This window comes from Dipteris shenzhenensis, chromosome 22 (genome assembly GCF_047967505.1).
Source record: "Dipteris shenzhenensis isolate YYH24624 ecotype China chromosome 22, Dip_SZ_1.0, whole genome shotgun sequence".
NCBI lineage: Eukaryota > Viridiplantae > Streptophyta > Polypodiopsida > Gleicheniales > Dipteridaceae > Dipteris > Dipteris shenzhenensis.
Window position 1 is genome coordinate 14,029,871 of NC_141617.1, and position 10,696 is coordinate 14,040,566.

Genomic DNA, 10,696 nt, shown 5'->3' on the forward strand with positions numbered 1-10,696 from the left:
TGTTTGAATTCTAGAGTGGGAAGTTTGAATTCCTTGATGGCATTATATTGACTCTCACCTCTCCCATAACTCATTTTCAATCACATCCTTCCTTCTACTCTCGCTCCCATAGTGATCCCCTCCCTTCCTCTCTCCCTCTCCCTCTCCCTCATGTTGCCCTCTCTCCCTCTCCCTCTCCCTCTCCTTTCTCCTCCCTTCTCTCCCTCTCTCTTCCCCTTCTCCTCTCCTCTCTCCCTCCCTTGCTTCCCTAGCCTTTTGTACTCATCTCCCATGCCTCCCCACTCTCATTTCGCTCCACGGTAGCAATGACAGTATTTTTTTTTGGCTATCGTAGTAGTGTAACTCCCCCCCTTCCCCCTCCTCTTATCTAATTAAATTTGTTTTAAAAAAAATCATTTCTCCTCTCCTTTCCTCTCGCTACCGTAGCAGTGCAAGAGACCTCTCCTCCCTTCTCCCCTTTCCTCTCCCCCTTTCTTTTTCCTCTTCTCTCTCTTTCCCTTCTCCTCCCCCCCCCCCCCCCCCCCCCCTCTCTCTCTCTCTCTCTCTCTCTCTCCCCATTTCCCTTCCTTTCGTGAGAGCTACCCTACCCTCCCTTCCCTCTTCTCTCCCTCTCCCCTTCCCCTTCCCTCCTCCCCCCCCCCCTCTCTCTCTCTCTCTCTCTCTCTCTCTCTCTCTCTCTCCCTCCCCCCCCCTCCCCTCGCTCTTCCCCTTCTCTTCTTTCCTTCCCCATGGCAATGCAAGGGGCTGCACTTTTTTTTGGGGGGGGTGCTGCCGCAGCAGTGAGAGAGCTACACTACCCTCCCTTCCCTCTCCCTCTCTCTCTCTCTCTCTCTCTCTCTCTCTCTCTCTCTCTCTCTCTCTCTCTCTCTCTCTCTCTCTCCCCTCCGCTCTTCCCTTACCTTCTTTCCTTCCCCGAGGCTTCTCCCTCTCTTTTCCTCTCTTTCCCTCTCCATTCCATGTCCCTCCCCCTTCCCTTTCCTTTTCGTTCTTTCCCTCTCTTTTGCCCTCCATCAAGATGCATCATTGGAAGATGTGTGCTTCACTCACTCCAAACACATCTTTAAAAACCTTCGTAACTATTACAAGGTGTTAATCAAGTTCTTTGAGATTATACCGATGTTGCTTTTTGAAACTTTGAAAGGTGTTTATTGACACTATGACATGAAGTTGGGGGTAATAAACTTCACGCATCTCTTTACTTCCTCCTGCTTTCGAATTGATTGCAAAAGATATTTATCATTGAGAATAGGACATTAAAAAGAAGCTTTTATGCCAAGATACCACACCATACTTTCCTCCCTCAGATGAGAATGAAGATGGTAATATCCCAAGTGATGTTGTAATCAAGCATAGGGAGAAGGAAAGGATCAGCAGAGGCCATAATCTCAGTGAGCCGGTCAAAGAGGAGCGATACATTGTTGAAAAAAGATCTTGTGGCTCAACATGACATGAACTGATATATATCAAGGAGTTTGAAGGGGCTGATTAGGTCGGATGGGTAGATTCCGAGGAAACATTGCACCTCCTTCATAGACACCTTTACACTTAGCTCAAAACACTCTACAAACTGTCATTAGACACAGAGGCCTATAACTTTCAGTAGAGACATGATATCAAAGATTCAAGACACAAAGATATGCGCCTTGAGATGGGCTCACACTGATATAATGTTCATTGCAAACAGACAGACGGTTGAAGAGATATGGACAGTTTACTAGAAGGGGGTAAAAACTATCACTGTCAAACACAAAGAATCATAACTTTTGCAGTAGTATCTGATTCAAGATCTAAGTACCTAGAGACATGTGCCTTAAAGAGAGCTTCACGCTGATATATGTTTCATAAGAAACAGAGAAGTGACCAAAAAGTTATAGACAGTTTACTAGACGGGGGTAAAAACTGTCATGAAAATAGACTGTCAGACATAGGGAATCATAACTTTTTGCAGCAGTATATGATTTAAGATCTGATCACATAAAAACATGATCTTAAAGAGAGCTTCACGCTGATATAAATTTCATTAAAATCAAACTATCGAGTAGAAAGTTATGAGCAAAATACTAATAGGGGGTCAAACTGTCATGAAAACTGCCCTCCACCCATGCTAATTTCGCCTGAGCAGGATGCTCCCTCAAGACTCCATCTTCATCAACGATCCACCCCTCATAGATTTTGCCTAGAAGAGGGGAAGAAGTTTACATGGTGGCTCAGGAAACAAATGGACCATGTGTGCACAGTGAGCAGCCGAATAGAAAGAACTTTTAAGGCTTTGAAAGAAAGAAAAAGGGAAGAGACACTCAAGAGAGAGAGAACCTGAAGTGACCTTCATTACAAATAGAATGAGAATCCACTCCAACACTACAAACACAAGGGAGAAGAAGAGGTTTCATACATACAAGAGGGAGCGGAAGCTCCAAGACTACTCATAGAGAGAGAATAAACTAGAGAGAGATGGACTCAAGAGTCTACATAAGAGAATATCTACAAGAGGGAGAGAAGGCTCATGGAAGAGGCTTGGGGAGACTAGAGCTACAGCAACATGAGGCCTAATGGTGGAAGAGATTGATGAATAAGGGAGAGGAGGGCTCCTTTAATAGAGATTTTGTTACCCTCCTTCACCCATTTACAATTCCTGCCTGTAGATTCCTTTCCCCATCAATCACATAAGCACGTATGTCACCATCCATGTCCTTTTTGACTACTCTTGCCATGTGTCCCATCACAAGATCCTTAAGACTCTTAAAATATTGAGAAATTCAAGAGTCTCCCCACATGGAGCCCATAGGGGCCCTCTCTTTTCCACGTCCACATCCTCCTTATTCCACATACAAATTCTAGAAGGATTCCTATTGACTTCACACTCCTCCAGATGCCTTCCACATGCTTGGCATGTGGCCTCTCTTATATTATTGGAACACATGGACATGAGCCCACCTCTTTATATGACTCACTCTTCCTATTTTCTAAAAAACTCCATAATATCCCATACACAAATAACTCTCACCCCATACCAAGGTATTTATAATTCATAACTATGGTATTTACAATGAGCCATTCCACTCATCCTCTCCATCCTATACAATATCATAGAAAATAGAAATAAGTGAGAGCCGCTAGGATATCACTTGATACTCAAGCTCTTATCAAACATAGAGAAAAACAATACCAATGCCAAATTAAAAATATCAATTTTTGGCGTCACATCTTTCCCCCCCCAGCAGATCCTCTCTAGTACAGAGAGGGTCTGTTGGCCCTCAAGGTGGTCGGGCATAGAAGAATTTAAGGCGATACTCATTGGTGCGTCCGCCGGGTATCACCATGCCATCAACATCCTCAAGCTGATAGGTTCCATTTGTGACATTCATATACATCCTTATGGAGGTGTGGCCAAAAGTAACCAATCTCTGCTTCTGTTGTGGAGTTAACCCTCAAGGAAACATGCCTTCTTCCACATATTTCTAAACATCTTGTAGTTTTGGCCTTCCAGTGTCTACCCAAGAAACCACTGGCACTACAATGGCTTTAGCTAACTCATCTGCCCTTTGATTTTATTTTCTATTTATATGAACAAACTTGTAAAAATAAACCGACTACATTGTGCCATAGCCTTTTAATTAAGCTCCTTTGAATGAGGACTTCTTGTCTTGTAATGCCCTTGCATTTGCTTTATAGTAAGTTGAGAATCTCCTCTTACTTCCAATTCTTTAACTTGACTTTGAAGACAACCCTCCAAACCAAGAATCAAAGCATTATACTCAGCTGCATTGTTAGTTGTGATACCTGGAAGCTCTTGTTCTCTTGCCCATACCTCTTGACCTTTAGGATTCATCAAGACTATCCCCCCGGCTCCTTGTTGGCATGAAGGACTAAAAGCCCCATCAAAATACAAAACAAAAGCTGTTGGTGGTGTATCCCTTTCATCTTTAATGTTCTCCTTACATTTCTTTTCTTCTGCTAGATCCTCTCGTCTTGTGAGCAAATCTGCAATAGTGGACCTAGTGGTATTTTCAGTGACAAAAGAGAAAGAGAACTCTTGAAGCTCTGACAACCATTTTGCAAAATCTCCCCCCAGGATTAGGCTTGAGAACTAGATATGCTAATACAGACTGAGAGGTAAGGAAGAAAAATGGTCGAGGTAATAAATAGGAGCGAAAATTTCTGATGAAAAACACCAAAGAGAGAGCTTGCTGCTCCATTTCTTCATACCTTGTTTCCACATTTGTAAGCTATCGGCTGGCATAATAGATGGGTTGCATTCTACCTGCCTCTCCTTTTTGTAGCAATACAGCACCAACTGAATGCAAAGATACACTTGGATTTACATAAAAGTCTTAAGACCAATCAGGGGGCTTCAATATTGGGCCCTTACTCATGGCCTCCTTAAGTTGTTGGAAAGACTCTTGTTGCTCCACACCCCATTGGAAAGAAACTCCTTTTCTTGTCAACAAGTTCATGGGATGCACTATCTCTGTGAAATCATCACAAAAGCGTTGATAATACTTGCTCTTTCCTATAATTCTGTGAACACCAGTGACACTCTCAGGACTTGGCAATGCCATGATTGCTTGAACCTTGTCAAGATCCATTTGCAGGCCTTCTTCAGACACAATATGCCCCAACAAGACTACTTTTATTTGAGCCAAATAAGACTTGCTAGGATTTAGACACCCTTTTGCTTCATCAATCTTAGCTAAGGCCATCTTTAACTTCTCCATGTGATCTATGTGCCGAGAATAAATGCAAAAATCATCCAAAAGCACTCGTATGAACTTTCCCAAGTAAGGCTCTAGGACTTGACTCATGAACCTTTGAAATGTAGCTGGTGTATTGGTCAACCCAAAAGGCATCACTCTGTAAGCAAAAACTCCCCAAGGTGTGACAAATGATGTTTTCTTTTGATCTTCCTCCCAAATACGAATTTGAAAGTACCCAGAATACGCATCACATATAGAATACATCTTATGCCCTGCTACTTGGTCTAGTATTTCATCTTGGAATGGCAAAGGAAAATGATCCCTCTTAGTGCATGCATTCAAAGGACGAAAGTCCACACAAACTCGCCACTTATTTCCTTTCTTTGGTGTGACAACTACAGGAGATATCCATTCTGAATCATCAATAAGAAAGATGAATCCTGCCTCAAGTAGTTGTGTTACCTCTTTCTTTAGTGCCTCAGCTTGGATCACCCCCAATCGCCTTAAGAGTTGCACAACTGGCTTGCTTTCTGGCTTCAACTCAATCTTGTGCTCCACAAGAGAGACTGGTCGAACCTGTGAATAGCTTGTTGCAAAGAGACATGGAAAATCATCTAGCATATCCAAGTACTGGAGCTTCTCACTATCTGATAGAGAATCACCAAGAAGCTCTTCATTGCCTTGGCATCGTTTAGTGTGCTCCACATCCTCCACATGAAGTGTCTCTACAGGATCTTCTTGCACCACCACCTTGTTCCTTCCTGACTCATCCCGATCAGCACTAAGACAAAGACCGAAGGCCACTCCTTCCACCTCACCCTTCGAGTTAGACTCCTCGGAGCTACACGCTGTCTCTTCTTCTTCATTGGTTAAGTTAGAGCTTGAACTCTCTGATGTTGAAGACTCCTCCTTGACAACTTTCTTTTTGCGGCTTCTGATGTTGTAGCGCACCTTCTTATCATTTCCCTGCAAAATTAATTCTCCAGTATCCCACTTTTGAACAGCCTTCACCTTGTGTAGCCAAGGCCTTCCCAAAATCAATGGATAGGCACGTGCATCTGGCTTGGTAGGGATCACCTGAAAAGTAGTCGGCACAGAAATTCCACATACATCCACTTCTAGATTCTTCACAACTCCCAAGGTCTTAACCCTAGTGTTGTCAGCCAATTTGATGTGATAAGGAGAGGTAGTACTAGAGTATTTTAAATCAGCATCTATCATGGTCTTCTCACTCATGACATTAATCGATGCACCTCCATCAATGTACACATTAGAAATCACTTGACCATCAATGATCACATCAACCATAGGTACATCATCACCAACATCTATATCTACCTTTTGAACAATAGGAATGGCACTTTTCTTATTTTTCTTCTTTGACACTCTTGTGCTTGCTAGTTTTCCCCATTCCTTCCGTAGTTTTGGAGACAAAGCAAGTAATTGACCAAAGGTGATATGAGCTTCCTTTTCTTTAAGGTCGGACAACAAATCATAGCTTCCAATTCCTTGTCCTAAAGCAAAAGTCTGACTGGCTAATTCTCCTTCTAGATGCCTTCTTTTTCTTACTACGGTGTTCCTCTTCTTGATGTTCCTCATCTACTTCTTCCTTGCTTTCTTCTTCTTCTTTTGCTTTACCACGCTCCCGTTTAGCCATCATTACCTCTCTTTCCTCATCCCCTGAAGAAGCTTCGAACAAGGATACTTGTTTTTCTTCTTTCTTTCTCAATCTAGGACACTCAGGGCGATAGTGACCTTTTTCATTACATTCATAGCAAGTGACTCCACTCCTATCTCGAGGCCTATCTTCACTCTTTGGTGCTCTAGGTTGTCATGCATTAACCAAATGCAATTTCAAATCAGCAAACTCTGCCATCAATTGGGAGATATTATGATCTAACTCAGAGGACTTTGGTACCTGACGAGTGCCCATTACCTCCACCTTAGAAGTTGAAGTTGCTGAAGACACAAAAGAGGATTTGATCTTTAGAGAAGCTTCTTTCTTGGTTGCAATGCGAAGTGCCTCCACGTATGTTGTTGGATCTTTACTCATTACTTTTGAGCGAAGACCAGGCTCCAAAGCCATAACAAATTTGCTTATCTTTAAGTGCTCCATCCCTGAGAGACTTTGAGGGGCCGATGATGCAAATGACACAACTCGCAAAGCTGCCCTTTCATACTTTGTCCATAAAGTTTCATATTGGATTGCCAACGTAGAGACCAACTCACCCTCTCCTTGATAGAACCGGTCCAACTACAACATTTAAGCATTTGGCAACTCCACTGCCCCAAATCTCTACTTGATTGCTGCCACCACTTGGTCCCAGTCCTCCTTGGTAGAGTTCGGCAAGGTCTCATGCCAACTCAAGGCTACACCTTCAAGAAAATCAGGCAAAATCTCCACCCGATCCTTCATGGACCATCCAGAAAGCCGGCATCCTCGAACAAAATCCCAAAGATAAGACTTCGGGTCTTCCCCTTGGGTCCCTCAAAACACTGGAATCTTCACCACGATGAAACACAAAAAGGAAATACCAAGATCCAAATAATATCCCAAACAAGATCCAAACGAGATCCCACAGAGCCTTAGTATACCAAGACCAACTTATTATGCATAACCACTTGTTGAAAACCCTCCACAATGTGATCCTCAACAAAATCTTCAAAAATAAGTGACCAACCAGCACCATGAAAACATTGTGTATACATGCATTCTAGAATCACCCTTCTCACAATAGGAAGTGCACATAAAAGCTTCAAGATATTGTACTCTTCATCATTTGCATAGCAAAAGAAGTTGAAAGCATTAAGAATCACCACTCCACTGTTATAGTCGAAAACTACCCAAAGACTCAACTCTTCTTCACACCAAGCTGCCAGTGCATGGAACAATCCCCAATCTATCATTGTGCCTGCTGCCGGTGTTGTCGATTCACCAACATATTCAACAGTGCAAACATAAAGGATATGATCATGGTGACTGTGCAAATAGCTTGAGCATCACCTTCACAATCTTTAAGTTCTCTTAAACGGGTTGCAATCTCTTCTAACGGAGTTCTTCTAGGCATCTTCTTTATCTCATCAAAACACATGCCTCTTCTAGGCATAACATGCAATCAAGTACACCCGAGACCATTTAGAAAGGTGGGATGAATCCAATACCAAACGTACCCGGCGTCTCTACCAAAAGATGTGACATAAAGTTGGGGGTAATAAACTTCACACACCTCTTCACTTCCTACTGCTTTCAAACTGACTGCCAAAGATATTTATCATTGAGAATAGGACATTAGAAATAAGCTTTTATGCCGAGATACCACACCATACTTTCCTCCCTCAGATGAGAATGAAGATGGTAATATCCCAAGTGATGTTGTAATCAAGCATAGGGAGAAGGAAAGGATTAGCAGAGGCCATAATCTTAATGATCCGGTCTGCGCCAAAGAGAAAAGCGATACGTTGTTGTAAGAAGATCTTGCAGCTCAACATGACATGAACTAATATATATCGAGGAGTTTTAAGGGGTTGATTAGGTCGGATGGATAGATTCTGAGGAAACATTGCACCTCCTTCATACACTTAGCTCAAAACACTCTACAAACTATCATTAGACATAGAGGCCTATAACTTTCAATAGAGACATGATATCAGAGATTCAAGATATAAAGATATGCACCTTGAGATGGGATTCGTGCTGATATAAGTTTCATTGCAAACAGACAGATGGTTGAAGAGATATGGACAGTTTACTAGAAGGGGGTAAAAACTATCATGAAAACAGACTATCAAACACAAAGAATCATAACTTTTTGCAGCAGTATCTAATTCAAGATCTAAGCACTAGAGACATGTGCCTTAAAGAGATCTTCATGCTGATATATGTTTCATAAGAAACAGAGAAGCGACCAAAAAGTTATGGACAGTTTACAAGACGGGGGTAAAAACTATCATGAAAACAGACTGTCAGGCACAGAGAATCATAACTTCTTGCAGCAGTATCTAATTCAAAATCTGATTACATACAAACATGTGCCTTAAAGAGAGCTTCGCGCTGATATAAATTTCAATAAAATCGGACTATTGAGCAGAAAGTTATGAGCAAAATACTAACAGAGGGTCAAACTGTCATGAAAACTGCCCTCCACCCATGCTAATTTCGCCTGAGCAAGATGCTCCCTCAAGACTCCATCTTCATCAACGATCCACCCCTCATAGATTTTGCCTAGAAGAGGGGAAGAAGTTTGCATGGTGGCTCAGGAAATAGATGGACCATGTGTGCACAGTGAGTAGCCGAATAGAAAGAACTTTTAAGGCTTTGAAAGAAAGAAAAAGGGAAGAGACACTCAAGAGAGAGAGAACCTGAAGTGACCTTCATTACAAATAGAGTGAGAATCCACTCCAACACTACAAACACAAGGGAGAAGAAGAGGTTTCATACATACAGGAGGGAGCGGAAGCTCCAAGACTACTCATAGAGAGAGAATAAACTAGAGAGAGATGGACTCAAGAGTCTACATAAGAGAATATCTACAAGAGGGAGAGAAGGCTCATGGAAGAGGCTTGGGGAGACTAGTGCTACAGCAACATGAGGCCTAATGGTGGAAGAGATTGATGAACAAGGGAGAGGAGGGCTCCTTTTATAGAGATTTTGTTACCCTCCTTTACCCATTTACAATTGCTGCCTGTAGATTCCTTTCCCCATCAATCACATAAGCACGTATGTCACCATCCATGTCCTTTTTGGCTACTCTTGCCATGTGTCCCATCACAAGATGCTCAAGACTCTTAAAATATTGAGAAAGTCAAGAGTCTCCCCACATGGAGCCCATAGGGACCCTCTCTTTTCCACATGTCCACATCCTCCTTATTCCACATAGGAATTTTAGAAGGATTCCTATTGACTTCACACTCCTCCACATGCCTGCCACACGCTTGGCATGTGGCCTCTCTTATATTATTGGAACACATGGACATGAGCCCACCTCTTTATATGACTCACTCTTCCTATTTTCTAAAAAACTCCATAATATCCCATACACAAATAACTCTCACCCCATACCAAGGTATTTATAATTCATAACTATGGTATTTACAATGAGCCATTCCACTCATCCTCTCCATCCCATACAATATCATAGAAAATAGAAATAAGTGAGAGCCGCTAGGCTATCACTTGATACTCAAACTCTTATCAAACATAGAGAAAAACAATACCAATGCCAAATTAAAAATATCAATTTTTGGCATCACAACACCATTATTAAGTCTTGGCTATTTTAGAGTTCCAAAACTTTAAAAGGTGTCTATTAACACTGTTATTAAGTCTTGGAGATTTTAGAAGACTCTAATGGTAAATTAATCTCATGTATGGACCTTAACTATATGAATATAAATATAAAAGCCCTACAGGCATGCCTATGCCATGTGGACAAGTGCAGTGCACTAGTCCCACCATATGTATCAATGGCCTTCCATCGATGAACCAAGGACATGTACGTTCCACGCATGCATGTGCAACATCATGTGTGACTCCATGTCTACCAGATTTTAGAGTTTTTAACTCTCAGAAGGTGTTTGTTAATACTATTATGATATCTTGAAGATTTTAGAGAACTCTTATGGTAAATTAATGTCATGCATGGTCCATACATACATACATATATGCATACATACATACATACATACATACATACATATATGCATACATACATACATACATACATGCATGCATGCATACATATAATTTTTTCATACATTTAAATTACTTTTATTAATTTAAATGTACTTAAACTACTATTTTTTATTAAATTATTAATTTAAATTGTTATTAAGTGCAACATTATAGAGAGATATTCTAAAATTTATTATGTGTAAACTTTTGATTCTCAAACAACATTTTCATAAAGTAAATTTTCCATTTGGGAAGGAGTTTTAGGATTAGCAAATGTAGACATATGAGCCCGAAATGAATGAAATAAGTGTTAATAGTAGGACTTTAGAGT